Raw genomic sequence first — 19,750 nt, forward strand, 5'->3', positions numbered from 1 at the left:
AATGTTTCCCACTAGACTGGTGACATGCTTTCTCAATAGCAACCACATCACCACTGGGAGCAGAAGGGTGGTAAAAGAAGAAAAAAGTGACAAGAAGAAGGCACAGGCTTCTACTCCTAGGAGATCTGTGTTACTTGTTAGCAATACCTAATAAACTGGCCAAGTGACCAAGAAGCCAGTTTACCACATCCACATAGGCAACTACAATCATTACTAGTAACCTCACAGATGTAAAGACTGCCAAGATTTCATCAGAAATTGTAGGGGGGTGCCTGGGTGGCTCTTTGGTTAAGTGTCCAACTCTTGATTTTGACTCAGGTCATGATCTCAGGGTCATGGGATGGAGCCCTGCATCGGGCTCTGCACTCAGTGTGGAGTCGGCTTGTCCCTCTCTCTTTCTGCTCCTCCCCCTGCTCTCTCTCTCAAACAAATAAATAAATAAAATCTTTTTTAAAAGAAGAAATTGTTTGAACACTTGGTGTTTGCTGCAAATGACACTCATGTTCTCTGATTTATTAATTTGGGAAATAGTGCATGAAAATGGACAGATGAAAGAAGGGAAAGGGGAGAATACCATTTTATGTTAGTTACAAAGACTTTTTTTGAAGCTACCTTCGAGATTCATTTTCTTTTTTTTTTTTTTTAGGATTTTATTTATTTATTTGACAGAGAGAGACACAGCAAGAGAGGGAACACAAGCAGGGGGAGTGGGAGAGGGAGAAGCAGGCTTCCCACGGAGCAGGGAGCCCGATGCGGGGCTCCATCCCAGGACCCTGGGATCATGACCTGAGCCCCAGGCAGACGCTTAATGACTGAGCCACCCAGGCGCCCCTGCGAGATTCATTTTCAATATAGCTTTAAAAAGAAAAGTCTTAGGAATTATTTTTTATCCCCATATTACAACAAAAATAGGAAATTATTCTTTTCCTTGCTTTAGCTTACTCTCAATAATCTTTTAGAAGCTGAAATATAACCTAGCTAGCCCTCATCTACCAAGTCCACTGTTCTCAACAATGAACACCATTAATGGATTTATTTACAATTCATAGTACAGTGACATTGAAAGGTAGGCAAGGGTCATAAATTTTAAAAGTGTGGTATGATCATGAAAATATCCATCATTTTTACTTTTAAGAGGGAGGGGGCAGCCTCTTTGGTGCCAAAAATGCCATTAGAATTAGATGCTGCTTGAAATTTACTCATATCAGACATCTGCTTCTTTCCTCATATCAGCCAGAGAAGAACACTTAACAGCAGAAGAATTAGTCATCTGGCTGAAAGCTGTCAGCCCTTCTATTAGGTATTATGAGAATAGTATCAGGCAAAAGCTCTGCCCCAGAGTGTCCCTAGATATAATAATCTCACTTCCCTACATGAGAGGCTCTCTGGGGTTACAGGGAATAGCTAACTGAAGGGCATATATAAGACACTCTTTTGCCATCTAATAAATCATAAGGTAGATGATGAGGGTCATGTAAGAGGAAAATCTGACTTATTTCACCAACCTCTTTTTAGTGGTATACTACTTAGCACACCTTCCTCTCTTCTTTTTCTTCATGTCTCAAAAGGGAAGTACCAATGGCATATAACACTGAGCTGAAAAAAAGTCCAGAATAGCTGGAAAGATCAAATTAAAGGAATGAAGGGAGCAAGGGAGAGATGGGAGAAGGAGGAGGGCAATGTGGAAAGTGGAAGGGCTGCTATCTAAACTAACCAAGCCTGCTTAACCCACAGATCAGTCACTTGGAGCAGTGATTCCCAAACTTTAATGTGCAGGTGAATCACCTGTGCATCTTGTGAAAATGGAGATTCTGACATAGTAGGTCCGGGATGGGGCCTGAGACCCTGCAAGGACATACAGAAGATTGTATCTGTCGAAGAGAAAGGCGATTGTCAGGATGACACCACCAGGACTCTCACCAAAACTGAAAGGTCTACCTTGAACATCCTCCTTCCTTTTCCCAAATACCTCCTCAATTTTACGGCTCCTCATTCCTTCTGTACGTCACAAGTCTTCCACCTCATAGAGGTAAGCCTCACAAACAAGAGAGGAAGCTCTCCTCTGCCCTTAACCTTCTAAATCAACTCTCAATCTTAACTGCACTTTGATACTGTTATCCTTAATGGTTAAAGCATTCTAGACTAAAGTGACAATTCACAATAGCTTTACTCCTTCAAAGGGACACTTGTATTTTAAAAGATTGTCTTATCAGCCTACATTAATATCTACTGGGGTCCACAAAGACTGCCATGTGGAAAATATTTTTGAGATCCTCTATTTCTTACCCATCTGTGGTAACATGCCATTATTTCCACTCAACTTTGATCCGCCTACTAGCATTTTATTTTTTATTTAAAAAATTTTTTTTCTTTTAAGATTTTATTTATTTATTTGAGAGAAAGAGAGCAGGAGCAGAGGGAGGGGCAGAGGGAGAGGGAGCAGCAGACCCCACTGAGCACAGAGAACAATGCGGGCTCCATCCCAGAACCCTGCAATTATGACCTGAGCTGAAATCCAATGCTGAACCAACTGAGCCACCCAGGTGCCCCTAGTGTGTGGGGTTTTTTTTTGGGGGGGGGGTTAAAAAAATTTTATTATGATAAAATATAGATAACATAAAATATATCATTTTTTTGCACTTCTTTTTTTTAATGTTATATTAATCACCACACATTACATCATTAGTTTTTGATGTAGTGTTCCATGATTCATTGTTTGCATATAACACCCAGTGCTCCATTCAGTACATGCCCTCTTTAATACCCATCACCAGGCTAACCCATCCCCCACCCCCCCTCCCCTCTAGAACCCTCAGTTTGTTTCTCAGAGTCCATAGTCTCTCATGGTTCGTCTCCCCCTCCGATTTCCCCCCCTTCGTTTTTCCCTTGCTGCTATCTTCTTCTTCTTTTTTTTTTTAACATATAATATATTATTTGTTTCAGAGGTACAGGTCTGTGACTCAATATGTCATTTTAACCATTTTAAGTGTACAATTCAGAGGCATTAATTACATTCATACTGTTGTGCAACTCTCATCACTATCTGTTTCCAAATCTTTCCATCACACCAAAGAGAAACTCCATAACCATTAAGCAATAACTCCCCATTCCCCTTCTCTCCTAGCCCCTGGTAACTTCTGGTCTGCTATCTCTCAATTTGCCTATTCTAGATATTTCTCATAAAAGTAGAATCAGGGATGCTTGCGTGGCTCGGTTGAGTGACCCCTCTTGATTTCAGCTCAGGTCATGATCTCAGGGTCCTGAGATAAAGCCCATAATGTTTTAAATTCATAGAATCTACATTAAGAACATGCAGTCTTAAAGCCACCAATCCCACTTTTTCTGCCATGATAAGTGGCTTTGTACTTCATGGTATACTGAAAACATAAGGTGATACAGTGTACTCAAATACTTGAAATTTTAAATCATAAATCTCTGAATACAATACTGAAAAATCTCATCTTAATAATAAATTATCTACCCAAAAGAGTAAATTAAGGAACTTATGAAGGTTTGTTAGGTCATGCTATGGGAAGGAAGCTAGAGAAGGGTATAACCTGTTAATGTGGACTACTACTAGAAGGAGAGAAAAATGGGATCTTTGCAGAGAGAAAGGAAGATCACAGAGATTAGGTTTGGGTCACAGGATCCTTCACCTTGGAGGGAGCACATGACTCAAACCTCTGCTACATTTTTATGGTTTACTCATTAAGAGCAAAAGCCTTTGTGAAGTCTCTGATTTCCAACATTCAGGTCTATTCATAGGACAAAAATATATTTTCAGCATATTGAGAGAAAATAAAATTTTATAAATCTATTCCACATATTCATTAAACAAAAGGAACATTTTTTTAAAGGTCACCAAGCTACTAAAAGTTCCAAAACAGCAACAATTTCTTATTGCTAAAACAATTTATTTGGAGGTTTCACATGTCTTATTTCATTATTCTCAGAAAACAGACTATCATATAAGAATAATTCTCCAAAATGATACATACTAGAAATTTTAAAAAATGATCATTTAATTTTTTTGTTCCTTCACTATCAGTTTCTTAAAGGACATGGTTAAATGTTAATGATTACAATTGCCCTTATTAAAATTAAAGCTTTAGACTTGTTAGGGTATTTATTCATTCATTCAAGTTTATAGTCACCCAAAATGTTCCTGAATATCTTTTTGACAAATTAAGCAGTAGCTACACATTTAATTCTGCTGGCTCCAAACCTGACCCAGACTCATTCCTGAGACTCTTATAGTTAAAAATTTTGACTATTTTATATTCCCCAAAAAAGAAAAGATACAGATGGGTGCCATTTATTGACTGAAAGTCACATTAAATACTTGGTTGCCAATAATTTAGCAGGACACTTGGCAGGTGGCCAGAAAATAAACCTTTCTCCAAGATGCTAATACCTAATTTAGAGGCTGCTATTTTAGACATTTTCAAAATTTTGTTCTTGCACAAGCATGCAATTAAAAAATATAAGGAGGACGAAATCCAAGCACAATAAAGGTTAGAATGGAAAAGGAGATCCTGAAAAGATTTTATTTACTAATGGGTATAAAACAGTGCCCATTAAAATAATTCAAAAAAGGAAAAATAAAACCTTATTAGTTATAAATAATTGTGCTTAATACTTTTATTTTCTAATTAAACTCTAATGTCATATCAAAAGGTTATCAAGATTTATCATCAAGCTTATGAATCAAAAATAAGTTAGCCAAATAGAGCTCAATTAAGTTTTTTAACACCAATGTGGACAGCCTTTTCATCATACAGAATTTGAACTAGACAAGTGGTTATATAGCTGACAAAAATCCGACACTGGCTTTGACCCATTTTCCTTTCTCACAGTTTAACCAATTGTTTTTACAGTATTTCCAATGTTTCAGTTATTTTCCTCATTTGGCTCTCCTGCCTAAATGAAAACATTTTAGTGAAGTCATACATGGTTATAGAAATACTGCACAACAGGGCCATACACAATTTTTGATGAGTTTCAAAAGAGACTGATTGGAAACTATACTGCAATCACAAATCCTTTGTGCTGATGAACATGTGCCACACAGTACTAGGCTACCACTGTTGGTATGTGTCAAAGCTTCCATCATAAAACTTTGCTGCTTTCACGGTTTCGTGAACTAGCTATGAAGCTTGATTTGGTTCTGATAAATAGAAGATTATTTTCAAAAGAAAGACATAAAAAGCTATAAATTTGCAGACATGTGGAGTGTGTGCACATGTGTATATACAATATAAATTTATATATATATTTATATTTCACATATAAATATGTATTATAAATATATATATTTATATATACATGATGGCACTAAAGAAAGTTTAATTGGTATAGAGAGTAAAGTATTTATTGTGTGGTGCATACTAATAAAAAGTTAGCATACCACAAAATCAGTTCAAAGATCATTTTTGTTAAACTACATTGGAAAAATACAGCCTGAGGTCTTAGGAGCTGTGGGCCAGTAACAATCTATTTCAGACGCCAGTTGCTTCATCCATAAATGAATAAAAGTAGCCATTCAAAAGGCCCTCCGTTTACAATTCATATCTGGAAGGAAATAACTGTGTCTTAAAGTTAGACACACATACACACACAAACAAGGTTAAAAATTTAAATGACTTAATGATTTCTTCATCTTTCTTATTCAAGGTGCTCATGTGGTTTTTGATAATATAATAAAATCAGAATAAAAACATTTTAACTCCAATTTTCTACCAGAGTAACTTTCAGTGTTTAACAAAGAAATGAAAGAAAACCCAGGAATTATTTAACTTAAAAATACTTTTAACATAAATTATGCTAGATTATTTTTACTTTATCATTTTTTTAAGATTTTATTTATTTATTTGACAGAGACACAGCAAGAGAGGGAACACAAGCAGGGGGAGTGGAAGAGGGAGAAGCAGTCTCCCCGCTGAGCAGGGAGCCCAATGCGGGGCTCGATCCCAGGACCCTGGGATCATGACCTGAGCCGAGGGCAGACGCTTAACGACTGAGCCACCCAGGCGCCCCTACTTTATTTATTTTAATGCTAGATTTTTTTTAAAGTTGCTCTTTGGAAAACTACAAATGCAAAGTCAATGTTTTCATGTGGAAAACTTAGAGATCAAGCAAGTGAATCTACAATTCAGTGGGGGAAAAACACCTATGTAAGAGTCATGAAGGAAAAATATAAGGTGTCTCCAATAGAAATGGGTTTAGAGATGAGTATGCTATCTTACCAGCAACCGCTCTTTTGTACAGGTTGTTGAGTGGTCAAAATAAGTTGTGAGGGCAAGGGTACTTTGGGAAATACAGAAAATACATGTGAGATAAATGCCTACCTAAATATCATTTGAATGGCATTATTCCATAATTCATGTAATTAACAAACTACAATAACCTGAGAAAGTCTGCTTAATAAAAGCACATCTGCATCTGTGTAAGTTTTACTATAGATTTGAATTGTTTTGCATGTATTTCAGCTTTGGTAAAACTTGGTTATTTTTTAAAAGTTAAAAAAAAGGTGTACATAAAATTTAAATACCCTATTTCTACACTGAATATCTTCTCAATGGCTCATAATTTTACTTTTGACCTTCAGTGACAGTATATGCTAAACTCCAATATGTCAGGAAAAGTATTTTCAATTTTAAAAATGCCTGTATTTGATTAAATTATACTATTTTATATATTGTGATCTTGATCATTAACTAAACTACTTGAAATATTTTATTCAGTAATTTGCAAAAATGGTATTTCTAAAAAATAAAGTCTATTAATTTTAAAAACACACATATAGCTAGCACATAAATAATGTTCAATAACTATTAAAATGAATGATGAAAGGGGCAGAAAGAGGTCCTAGTTTTGATGCACTGTCCCTTTCTCCTCCTCTTAAACCATCTGCCTCCCTCAATACAGCACACAGGCTTAGAACAATATATCTGATTCCTAAAAAAACAGAAACGAAAAGAAAAAAAAGAGGCACTGCTGAGAACAGTCACTAAATGTAGGTTCATTTCAGATGCCAAAAGGGAGGCCTCAGAAATAACATCTTAAAAAAAGAAAATCAAATTTTAGAGGTAAAATGACAAGGAAACCTTTTAGATTTAAAGTGAAACCATCTCGAGGGCTTTTATATTCTCAAAGGGACTACGTTTCTCTTTATTCTGCTGCTGCTTAAGAGAGAGAAGCAGCAAAAGCAGTGCAAGAAAGGAAATGAGATAAGGTAAGCCGAAGTCTACCCCTGTGGAGTCTACTTCCTTCAATTTAACAGATACCAGATACATGAAGAATCCAGTATATGTTAGGTACCAATGTAAGTGCTGAGGCTAACCCCCACCCCCCTTCATTCAGAGTAAAAAGCTAATCTGCATTGCTACTCCATCTGACCGGTGTGCTCCTGCTGCAGAAAGCCAGTTGGCTACCTTCCTCACCCCCTCCAATCAAGTCTTTGTTCAATATGTTACCTTCTCACGGGACGCCTGGGTGGCTCAGTTGGTTAAGCGTCTGCCTTTGGCTTGGGTCATGATCTTGGGGTCCTGGGATCGTGCACCATGAAGGGCTCTCTGCTCAATTAAGGGCACAGATTTTTTAGTATTCTATTTATTGATACATCTCTAATGCCTAGAACTGTGCCTGCCACATAGTAGATATTCAATAACTGTCAGTCTAATGGATAAACTCGCTTTCCTGAACACCTGACACAATCTGGACACTGTCCAGAAGAACACAGTCAGGAAAATGCTACAAAAGTGATCACCTATAACACAGTGAGGGGCACAAAGTTAAATACTTAGAGAACAGTGAATTCTAGATTAGAGTTACAGTAAGTACATTGACCATATTTTCAAAAATCTTGCCAGTGAGTGGAAAGCAAATTGCAAGTATTTAAGTCCCAGATTTCCTCACTGATTATATATTTATTAATAGAGTAACTGCAGTTTCTAGTATATGTAGGAAAGCAATAGTTTCAACATAAATAAAAATACACATGACATAAGCTTATAATATTGGTTCACTTTTAAATATCTACTCAATATTTTAATTTGTACTCACTCTCCAAGGCAACCTCTTTACTTACATATCAATTTCTCTAATTTTCCAATGTTTACAAATACAGCATTAGTTGAATGCAAAGTGAAATTGCAAATCTTGAAACAGCTTCATGAAGTCTATGAAAGTAATGTAAAATCACAAAAAAATAATTAATTTCTAATTGAGGTATCTGAGATAGACTAATAAAGACTAAAACATGAAAGGTGATTCAAAAGATAATGAATATTAATCAAAGATTAATAAAAATCCTTAGATAATTTGATTAAGACCCCAAATTTTGCAAAAAGAATACTTTTCTTAATCCTGCTGCGAGAGACAAATGTGAAATGAAGGATAGTGCTATTAGAATTATGTCAGAAAAACCTTGTTAAAAAATCAGTACTTGATGAATTATCAATTCCATTAATTAGCTTACAGTTGAAATTATATACTAAATTTTGCTGAAGATTTTAGGTTTCATTTTTCAACATAAAGGGCTAACCAGATTTTTCCCTGTCTCATACCCACACACACCACTACCACCACCACCACCACCATCACAATAGCTCTTTTTCTACAACACTTCATTGTTAAACAGGTCACTTCAAGTGGTCTCTTTTGAGTGCCTTCTGTCCTCCTTAACGGTGAAAAGAAAATAAAGAGAAAGATGGAAAACACATGGAGAGAGGGAGAGAAAATATTTTTCAGAGCAAAGCCCTAGAGGGAAGACTGGATCAATGTCTGTTTAACAAGAGTTATGCTTTTAGGAACTCACTGATAATAATACAGTAATAGTAGGAGACTTTAACACCCCACTTACATCAATGAACAGATCATCTAAGCAAAAAAAAAAAAAAAAATCAACAAGGAAACAATGGCTTTGAATGACACACTAGACCAAATGGACTTAACAGATATATTCAGAACATTTCATCCTTGGGGCGCCTGGGTGGCTCAGTCGTTAAGTGTCTGCCTTCGGCTCAGGTCATGATCCCAGAGTCCTGGGCTCGAGTTCCGCAGGCTCCCTGCTCAGTGGGAAGCCTGCTTCTCCCTCTCCCACTCCCCCTGCTTGTGTTCCCTCTCTCACTGTGTCTCTCTCTGTCAAATAAATAAATAAAATCTTAAAAAAAAAAAAAAAGAAAACATTTCATCCTAGAGCAGCACAATCCATTCTTTTTAAGTGCATTCTCCAGAACAGATCACATACTAGGGACATTCTCCAGAACAGATCACATACTAGGTCACAAATCAGGCCTCAACAAGTACAAAAAGACTGAGATCACAGCATGCATATTTTCTGACCACAAAGCTATGAAAATTGTAGTCAACAACAAGAAAAAATTTGGAAAGATCACAAATACATGGAGGTTAAAGAACATGCTACTACAGAATGAATGGGTCAACGAGAAAATTAAAGAAGAAATAAAAAAATACATGGAAACAAATGAAAATGAAAACATGATGGTCCAAAACCTTTGGGATGCAGCAAAAGCAGTCCTAAGAGGGAAGTATATAGCAATATAGGCCTACCTCAAGAAGCAAAAAATATTTCAAATAAACAACCTAACTTTACACCTAAAGGGGCTAGAAAAATTAGAACAAACAAAGCCTAAAGCCAGCAGAAGAAGGGAAGTAATAAAGATCAGAGCAGAAATAAATGATACAGAAACTAAAAAAATAGTAGAACAGATCAATGAAACCAGGAGCTGGTTCTTGGAAAAAATTAATACAATTGATAAACCCTAGCCAGACTAATCAAAAAGAAATGAGAAAGGATCCATATAAACAAAATCACAAATGAGACGGGAAAAATAACAACCAACACCACAGAAATACAAACAACTATAAAAGAATACTATGAAAAATTATATACTAACAAATTGGACAATCTGGAAGAAAATGGATAAATTCCTAGAAACATATAAACTACCAAAACTGAAACAGGAAGAAATAGAAAACTTGAACACTGATAACCAGCAAAGAAACTGAATCAATAATCAAAAATCTCCCAACAGGGCGCCTGGGTGGCTCAGTTGTTAAGCGTCTGCCTTCGGCTCAGGTCATGATCCCAGGGTCCTGGGATCGAGCCCCGCATCGGGCTCTGCTCAGCGGGAAGCCTGCTTCTCCCTCTCCACTCCCCCTGCCTTGTGTTCCTTCTCTCGCTGTGTCTCTCTGTCAAATAAATAAAATCTTTAAAAAAAAAAAAAAAAAATCTCCCAACAAACCAAAGTCCAGGGCCAGCTGACTTCACAGCGGAATTCTACCAAACATTTAAAGAAGAGTTAATACCTAGTCTTCTCAAACTATTCCAAAAAATATAAATGGAAGGAAACCATCTAAACTCATTCTATGAGGCAAGCATTACCCTGATTCCAAAACCAAAGAATTCACTAAAAAAGAGAACTACAAGCCAATATCCCAGGTGAACATGGATGCAAAAATTCTCAACAAAATACTAGCAAATCAAATCCAACAGTATATTAAAAGAATCATTCACCATGATCAAGTGGGATTTATTCCTGGGTTGCAAAGGTGGTTCAATATTTGCAAATCAACCAACGTGATATACCACATTAATAAAAGAAGGATAAGAACCATATGATCCTCTCAATAGATGAAGAAAAAGCATTTGACAAAGTATAACATCAATTCATGATAAAAACCCTCAACAAAGTAGGGATAGCGGGAACATACCTCAACATCATAAAGGCCATATATGAAAAACCCACAGCTAATATCATCTTCAATGAGGAAAAACTAAGGGCTTTTCCTCCATGGTCAGGAACAAGACAGGGATGTCCACCACTATTAGTTAACATTGTACTGGAAGTCCTATCCTCAGTAATCAGAAAACATAAAGAAATAAAATGCATCCAAATCAGCAAGGAAGAAGTCAAACTTTCACTCTTCACAAACAACATGATACTCTATGTAGAAAACCCTAAAGACTCCACCAAAAAATTGTTAGAACTAATACATGAATTCAGTAAGGTTGCAGGATACAAAATCAACATACATAAATGTGTGGCATTTCTATAAACCAATAATGAAGCAGCAGAACGAGAGATCAGGAATTAATTCCATTTACAACTGCACCAAAACCAGTATGATACCTAGAAATAAGCCTAACCAAAGAGGTAAAATATCTGTACCTGAAAAACATAAAACACTTATGAAAGAAACTGAAGAGGACACAAAGAAATGGAAAAACAGTCCATGCTCATGGATTAGAAGAACAAATATTGTTAGAATGTCTATACTACCCAAAGCAATTTATACATTTAATGCAATCCCTATCAAAATAACACCAGCATTTTTCAGAGCTAGAACAAACAAATCCTAAAATTTGTATGGAACCACAAAAGACCCTGACTAGCCAAAGCAATCTTGAAAAAGAAAAGCAAAGCTGGAGGCATCATGATTCCTGACTTCAAGTTATATTACAAAGTGGTAGTGATCAAGACAGTATGGTACTGGCAGAAAAACAGACATATAGATCAATGGAACAGATTAGAAAACCCAGAAATGAACCCACAATTCTATGGTCAACTAATCTTTGACAAAGCAGGAAAGAATATCCAATGGAGAAAAGACAGTCTCTTTAACAAATGGTGTTGGAAAAACTGGACAGCAACATGCAAAAGAATGAAACTGGACTACTTTCGTATACCATACACAAAAATAAACTCAAAATGGATGAAAGACCTAAATGTGAGAGAGGAAGCCACCAAAATCCTAGAGAACACAGACAGCAACCTCTTTGACATTGGCTGTAGCAACTTCTTACTAGACATGTCTCCAGAAGCAAAGGAAACAAAAGCAAAAATGAACTATTGGAACTGCATCAAGATAAGAAGCTTCTGCATAGCAAAGGAAACAACAAAACTAAAAGGCAACCTTCGGAATGGGAGAAAGTATTTGCAAATGACATATCTGATAAAGGGTTTATATCCAAAAATCTATAAAGCACTTAGCAAACTCAACACCTAAAAACCCAAATAAGGGCCGCCTGGGTGTCTCAGTCGTTAAGCGTCTGCCTTTGGCTCAGGTCATGATCCCAGGGTCCTGGGATCGAGCCCCACATCGGGCTCCCTGCTCCGCGGGAAGTCTGTTTCTCCCTCTCCCACTCCCCCTGCTTGTGTTCCCTCTCTCGCTGTGTCTCTCTCTGACAAATAAATTAAATCTTTAAAAAAATAAAAATAAAAATAAATAAAAAAATAAAAACCCAAATAATCCAGTTAAAAAATGGGTAGAAGAGATGAATAGACATTTTTCCAAAGAAGACATCCAGATGGCTAACAGACACATGAAATGTTGCTCAACATCACTCCCCATTGGGGAAATACAAATCAAAAGTACAATGAGATACTACCTCACATCTGTCAGAACGGCTAAAATTAACAACATAGGAAACAACAGATGTTAGTGAGGATGCAGAGAAAGGGGAACCCTCTTACACTGTTGGTGGGACTGCAAACTGGTGCAGCCACTCTGGAAAACAGTATAGAGGTTCATCAAGAAGTTAAAAATAGAACTACCTTACGATCCAGCAATTGCACTACTATGTATTTAGCCAAAGGATACAAAAAAACTAATTTGAAGGGATACATGCACCCTGATGTCTACAGCAGCATTATCAACAATAGCCAAATTATGGAAAGAGCCCAAATGTCCATCTACTGATGAATGGATAAAGAAGATGTGATATGTACGTACACACACACACACACACACACACACACAGGAATATTTCTCAACCATAAAAAAGAATGAAAGCTTGCCATTTGCCATTTGCCACGATATGCATGGAGCTAGAGAGCATTATGCTAAGTGAAGTAAGTCCATCAGAGAAAGACAAATACCATATGATCTCACTCATATGTGGAATTTAAGAAACAAAACAGATAAACGTAGGGGAAGGGAAGGAAAAATAAGATAAAAACAGAGGGGGAGACAAACCATAAGAGACTCCTAACTACAGAGAATGAACTGAGGGTTGCTGGAGGGGAGGCGAGTGAGGGGATGGGCTAAATGGGTGATGGGTGTTATGGAGGGCATTTGTTATGACGAGCACTGTGTTTTATCTGTAAGTGATCAATCACTAAATTCTACTCCTGAAACCAGTATTACATTATCTGTTAACTAACTAGAATTTAAATAAAAGCTTGAAAAAAAGAGCTATGCGGGGCACCTGGGTGGCTCAGTTGTTAAGCGTCTGCCCTCGGCTCAGGTCATGATCCCAGGGTCCTGGGATCGAGCCCCGCATTGGGCTCCCTGCTCAGCGGGGAGACTGCTTCTCCCTCTCCCACTCCCCCTGCTTGTGTTCCCTCTCTCACTGTGTCTCTCTCTGTCAAATAAATAAATAAAATCTTTAAAAAAAGAGTTATGCTTTTATGCTTTTAATAAACAAAGTGCAAAAAATAAGTAACTTTAAATGATATACTCAGCTGGGGGCGGGGGGAGAAAGTTTAATTAGATCTCTGCAAAGGGTGCAATTTGTCATTTGGACCACAAGATGGAGGCACCAGTCACAGCAAAGGCAATAAATATGAAAGAAATAGCTGCTTCTGTGTTAAAATGACAAAACTAATTTAAAAAAAATTATATATATTTCTAAGTCATTTTTTTAAATGGAAATTTATTCTAACAATGATATAATGAAGTCTGTACTATGATTCTGAAGAGAATTCTCTATCCAATCCCGTTGTCAACTCTCAAAAAGCAAGCATGTTAACTCAATTTTGTAATTCTTGCAGAGAAACACTTAGAAAGTTTTAAAATAGCAGCTGAAATGAATTGCTGAACAAAGTAGTACTCTGAAAAGGGACAGGCCTAAGTAAGAAAAGTTAACAGTTCCATCTGATTTAAACTGACACAGAGAAATTGGCTTTTGCACAAATATGTTAATACAAATGGAGTTCTCATCACTAACCTTGACAAATCAACAAAAGACATGTTATTTTCCTTATTTGTTATAATTCTTCCACAAGTGCAGTGAATCATGACAAGTGCTAGGAATAGTGCCTAATCCACAGTATTTAATACTAATCATCATTATTGCCATTACTATTCTTAATGTAAAGCAATTATAAAATCTTCAAAGCAAAAGAGGACAAATTATTCTTTTCTATTACATATTTTCAGCCTCACTTAGAAACAGATATAATACAGTCTAGTCACTCTTTCATTGTTAGTTTCTGTTTTGGTTAAAAAAAAAAAAAATCCTGTTTTTCCCTGGCAGGGAAAGACAGAATTCAAGATTAAGGATGCTTATGTTCATTTTAAAGCCAGTAGAAAGGACTGACACGTAGGACTGTGACGTTTCATCCTGTTCTTCTTGCAGATGAAAGTATGACACAGACGTGGCTCTACTGGAGGCAGGAATGCAATCAAGGACTACAGGGAAAACTTTGGTATTCTCTATTCACCAAAACACCAGTCAGTGCTCAAGTACATGGAATGCAGACACATGCAAAAGTAGGGAATTCGGTCAGCAACTGAAATCATCTCAGAAGAAAACACAATTAAGGAGTGAAATATTAAAATGAAGATGAGAGGGCGCCTGGGTGGCTCAGATGGTTAAGGATCTGCCTTCAGCTTCGGTCATGATCTCAGGGGCCTGGGATCGAGTCCCACATTGGGCTCCTTGCTCAGCAGGGAGCCTGCCTTTCCCTCTGCCTGCCGCTCCCCCTGCTTGTACTCTCTCTCTCTCTGGCAAATAAAAAAATAAATAAAATCTTTAAAAAAAATAAAATAAAATGAAGATCAGAAAATTAAAAATCCAACCTTCAGACCACCCTGAGACAACCTATATAAAAAGTTTATAATTATTATTTTATATTCGACAAGGTATTTTAAAGTAAGTTCAACTTCTTCTAGATATCCCTTAAGGAAAAGCTTATTTTAGCTAATATCATAAAACATTTTAGGGTATTCTATCAATTTGATGATGTCCATGGTAATGATTACATTGTGATCTCTGACAAACTCAAGATAGAATATCGCTTCCTATTCTAAAAACTATATGTATTATTTTTTAAATTTTTGGTCAATTCTTCAAAATACAATTGCCATTTATATCGTTGTTCATTACTGACTAGGAAAAATTCACAGTGTCATTTTAAAATCCTTAAGAGTTAGCAGTTTATAAAGCAGTAGTGCAGGGTTTATTTAGAGGAAAAAAATATAAATCCAATTATTTTATTTTATTTATTTTTTAAGATTTATTTATTTATTTATGGGGGAGAAGCGGGAGAGGGAGAAACAGACTCCCCACTGAGCACAGAGCCATACACAGGGCTCTATCCCAGGACCCGGAGATCATGACTTGAGCTGAAACCAAGAGTCAGACGCTTAACCCACTGAGCCAGCCAAGTGCCCCTAAATCCAATTATTTTAGAGAAAAGATGCTTCATTCAAAAATCAGCTCAAAGAAAAATGTTTAATAAACTGGCACCCTACAAATATTTTAAACAATGCTGCCACCTGCTGGAAAAATCTGAAATGTTTTTGTTATTTCCCAAATATTAGACTATCTACATTAAAGAGTTGTACCATGATCTTCCAATTACCTTCAAAATCAAGACACACCTTATTTAATAATTCTGACCACGTGATTTGTCTGGTTCTTAATAACAACATCTTAACCAAGTACTAATTCATTATAGTTTTTAGTATATTTAAATACTAAATACAAACAGGTTGAGGCAACAACATCAAAAACAAAGCAACTCTGTAATTGTATGTAACAGTAGATGATGCAGGTTTTGGATTATCAGATGATGATATATTCACCCTTATGGGAAAAAAATAAGACTGGGTATCTTAACAGATGTTTGAGGCTAGCAATAAAACTAAGTTTGGAAGATCACTGACTAAGCTAAGTCCAACTGGAACCACATTAGAAAAGTTATGGAAAAGATATGCTTATTTCTAATGAGAGCATTTTAGACCGTGAAGAATAATTTGGCCATTCATCATAAATAAAAAGCATATATCCTTTAATCACCTGTTTTAAGATTTTATAAAACAACTTCATCATTTCCTGTGGTTTTTAAAATTTTGCTTTGTTTTTGTTTTTATAATTCTGGATCCATAAATATCTCAATTCATCAAACAGCTGTTTTGTGAGTACCTACTCTGTACCCAAACATGTATACATGAAGCTTATTTAAGTATTCAGAAATGAAACAATCACCTCATGTTGAAAAAGAGGATAATAATCCCTAGTTATATGGGTGTTGTAAAGACATGAAATAGAGTTGGCACTTAAATGGTAGTTATCATTAATGTGACCATTACTAAAATGACTGGAGGCTATGCTAAATTGAGAACAAAATGGAGGAAAAAACTTCAGTTTAAAACAGCCATTGATTGGGGCACCTGGCTGGCTTAGTCGGTGCAGTGTGCCACTCTTGATCTTGGGGTTGTAGGTTTGAGTCCCACGTTGGGTGTAGAGATTACTTAAAAAAAAATCTTTAAAAAATAATAATAAAATAGCCATTGATTGTTTACCTCAGATATCTTTCAAAATATAAGTGGGGGATGAAGCTACATCAAAAGGCCAGAAACTGAGGCAAACAGACCTGAAATACATAAAACAGGTATGTTTTGTATACAGCAGTGCTGAATAAATATTTGGTACATGAGAAATTAATGAATGGTACAGGATGAGCTGGAAGGCAAATTTAAGAATGCTTACTGGCTTATGAGCTAGCTAACAGACATACAAGCCACACTGGAAGAATCTCTGTAAGTCTTCCCCCCAAAAAAATTCTGAGAGAACCCCAAGCTTAGAGCAACAGGCCTGAGAGCACAGGGCAAAAAAATGGTTAAAAAAAAAAAAAGAAAGTAGGACACAGGACCAGAGCATGGGGACCCAGCTAGATGGGATGGTAGGCGCAGGGGACCTTCCTAAAGGAAAGGATCAGAAACATTCACAAAGGAAACGAACCATATTCACTGAGAAACAACTGGCAGATTTGGAATTCTTGTTCAGCAAGAACCCATACCCTGCTCCCAGCCTTCAGAAAGAAATGGCCTCGAAACTGGAGATACATCCCACCGTCCTGCAGGTTTGGTTCAAGAACCACAGAGCAAAAGTCAGGAAAGCCAAACAACAGCAATTAGCTGGGGTGGAAGTCAAGACCAGCTCTTCCAAGAGACACACGGATGCCGATCCAGGAGCCCCCGATGGTGCCTACCCTGCTTCCCTGGTTTATACAGATCACCCCATTCCTTCCTTCCAACTCAGCATATGCTCCAATTTTAAGGCTCTCCCAGACCATTCTTTTGGCCACAAAATAGTCCATTTCGGCTGTTGCCGAGATCCTAATATCTACTCCCATTATGGAATCCCAAATTCTTTCCACAAGCTTCACTGCTAATTCTTTGGGTTCTTCATCTCCACAAAGAACTTAGTGAGCAAAGCCAGACACAAAAGGTCACCTACTGTAACGATTCGCAATAATTCCGGACGAGAGACAGAGTCCAGATCTACGCAACATGGAGGCATTTCAAAAACAGGCTCCGTGAAAAGAAAACAAGACCCACAAGTGCCCGTGGGGTGGAACTGAGTGGCAAGAGTCGCTCAACAAACTATTGCGATGGGGATGTTTCATGTTGTAATTCGGATGGCAGGAACCTGCATGTATAAATTCATCCAAAGACACAGAACTGTAATATTGTATAACATACACCACAAAAAAAAAATCACATGACAGGACAGAAGCATCAGCTAATGCCACGGCAGTAACCATTTTGCAATATATAAATGTATCAAATCAACACATCATACACCTTACACTTGTATCTCAGTAAAGCTGGAGACAATTTTTAAATTATATCTCAATAAATATATACAATGAGACTAAAAAAAAAAAAAAAGTAAGCAGCAGGTCTGAGATCAAAGTCGAAGGTCAAAAAGAAAATCTGACCTGATATTGGCATTCTTAAGATTTCTACTTGCAGAGGCTAAAAGTGAAGCATCCTGAGTAATGAGTATAGTTCTCCCAGAAAAATTTGACCAGAGCCCTATGAGAAGCCACAGGCATACAGCATTAATATAGGTATCCCTTGGTACAATCACTTTCAAGTAAAATAAGGGATATGTTGCAAAAGTCATCAAAGGAGGGTAGTCAGGAATAAGAAAACATAACCAACAGAAAGCATAAAAAATAAGATGACTAAAGTAAGACTAAATAAATCACTTACTACAACAAATATAAATGGATTCATGCCATCATTAAAAAAAAAAGTTACTTTTTTTCAACACCCACTCCCAAAAAAGCAGGGGTCTGTGTGTGAAAGTGGGGGGCAGGAAGGGGAATCAACATAAAAAGAGAACTTACAAATTTCAAGAGACTTAAAAACATACTAGCAATTATAAAGATTGTTTGGAGCTAAATTTATATAAATTGCAAAAATAAGTCAACAAATCAATCAATCAACAAGGCCAGGGACAATCAAGGAAATGTGACAAAAAGGATATTTGATGATGTTAAGGAATTGTTGATTTCTATATGAGATGATGATTACTGTCATATTTAAAAAGTGGAGCCTTGTGTTTCAGAGACATAATCTAAGATGTTTACAAGTAAACTGACATCATATTTAGTATTTGCTTCAAAATAAAAGGAAAGATGAGTAGAGCCAGGGAGAAAATAAAATTTAGCCATGAGTTGATATCTGGGAAAGTGAATGATGGGTACATGGAGGTTTGTTTTATCATTTTCTCTCTTTTTTTTTTTAAGATTTTAATTACTTATTTGAGAGAGAGAACATGTGAGTGAAAAAGCACAAGCAGGGGGAGCAGCAGGCCAAGGGAGAGGGAGAAGCAGGCTCCTACTGAGTAAGGAGCCTGATTCTGGGCTCAATCCCAGGGTCCTGGGATCATGACCTGAGCCAAATGCAGACGCTTAACCGACTGAGCCACTCAGGTCCCCCCTACCTTTATTTTTAAAGATTTTATTTATTTATTCATTTATTTGAGAGAGAGGAGAGCCTGAATATGCACAGGGGGAAGGGCAGAAAGGGAAGGAGAGGGAGAAAAACCTAAGAAGACTCCCCACGGAGCCCAAAGCCTGACAAAGGGCTAGACCTCATGACCCTGAGATCACAGACCTAAGCCAAAACCAAACCAAGAATTCCACCCTCAGTTAACTGACCCACTCAGGCGCCCCTCATTTTCCCTACTTTTTATGTCTGGAAATATTTCTTAATTCAATAGTTAAAAATAAATAAAAGGATAAATAAATAAAATGGAAGTGATTCTCTGGTTAGAACAAAAGGTTAAATCAAATTACTATAACATTCTTTTTAAAAAAAGGAACCACATAGAACTGATACAAAATACCCTTCAATTTTAAATAAAATTCAATTTTAGATCCACAAACTTCAATTTAAAATTATTACTTTTAAAGTTTGGTCTATACCTCTTCTGAACTGGCTTCTCAGAAGTGTTTGAGAACTCTGTATTTAAAAGACTTTTTTTTTTTAACCAAAAGCTTAAAATGCAAAATTCAGGAAATGTTATTATAAATAATGTGTTTGACACACTGATAATCCAAATACATGTGAGTCTAAATATACCCATATAAATTAGAAAGTATACAAGATATTATCTGGCAGTAAATGCTTTCATGAAAACTTTAGTACAAATTTTTCTTTGCTCACAATTCTCATAAATGTACAAATAATGCTTCATTAA

The 19,750-nt window shown here is 36.6% G+C and overlaps 1 protein-coding gene and 1 pseudogene across 1 annotated transcript in view; one reads left to right on the forward strand and one right to left on the reverse strand.

Annotated features, from left to right (window-relative positions):
• Positions 1–19,750, reverse strand: part of NDUFAF2 (NADH:ubiquinone oxidoreductase complex assembly factor 2) — a 149,410-nt gene that overhangs the window by 123,967 nt on the left and 5,693 nt on the right. The gene's annotated exons all lie outside the window — the stretch shown is intronic.
• Positions 16,776–17,463, forward strand: LOC118541429 (divergent paired-related homeobox pseudogene; annotated as a pseudogene).

The sequence above is a fragment of the Halichoerus grypus genome, chromosome 2 (assembly GCF_964656455.1).
Source record: "Halichoerus grypus chromosome 2, mHalGry1.hap1.1, whole genome shotgun sequence".
Taxonomy (NCBI): Eukaryota; Metazoa; Chordata; class Mammalia; order Carnivora; family Phocidae; genus Halichoerus; species Halichoerus grypus.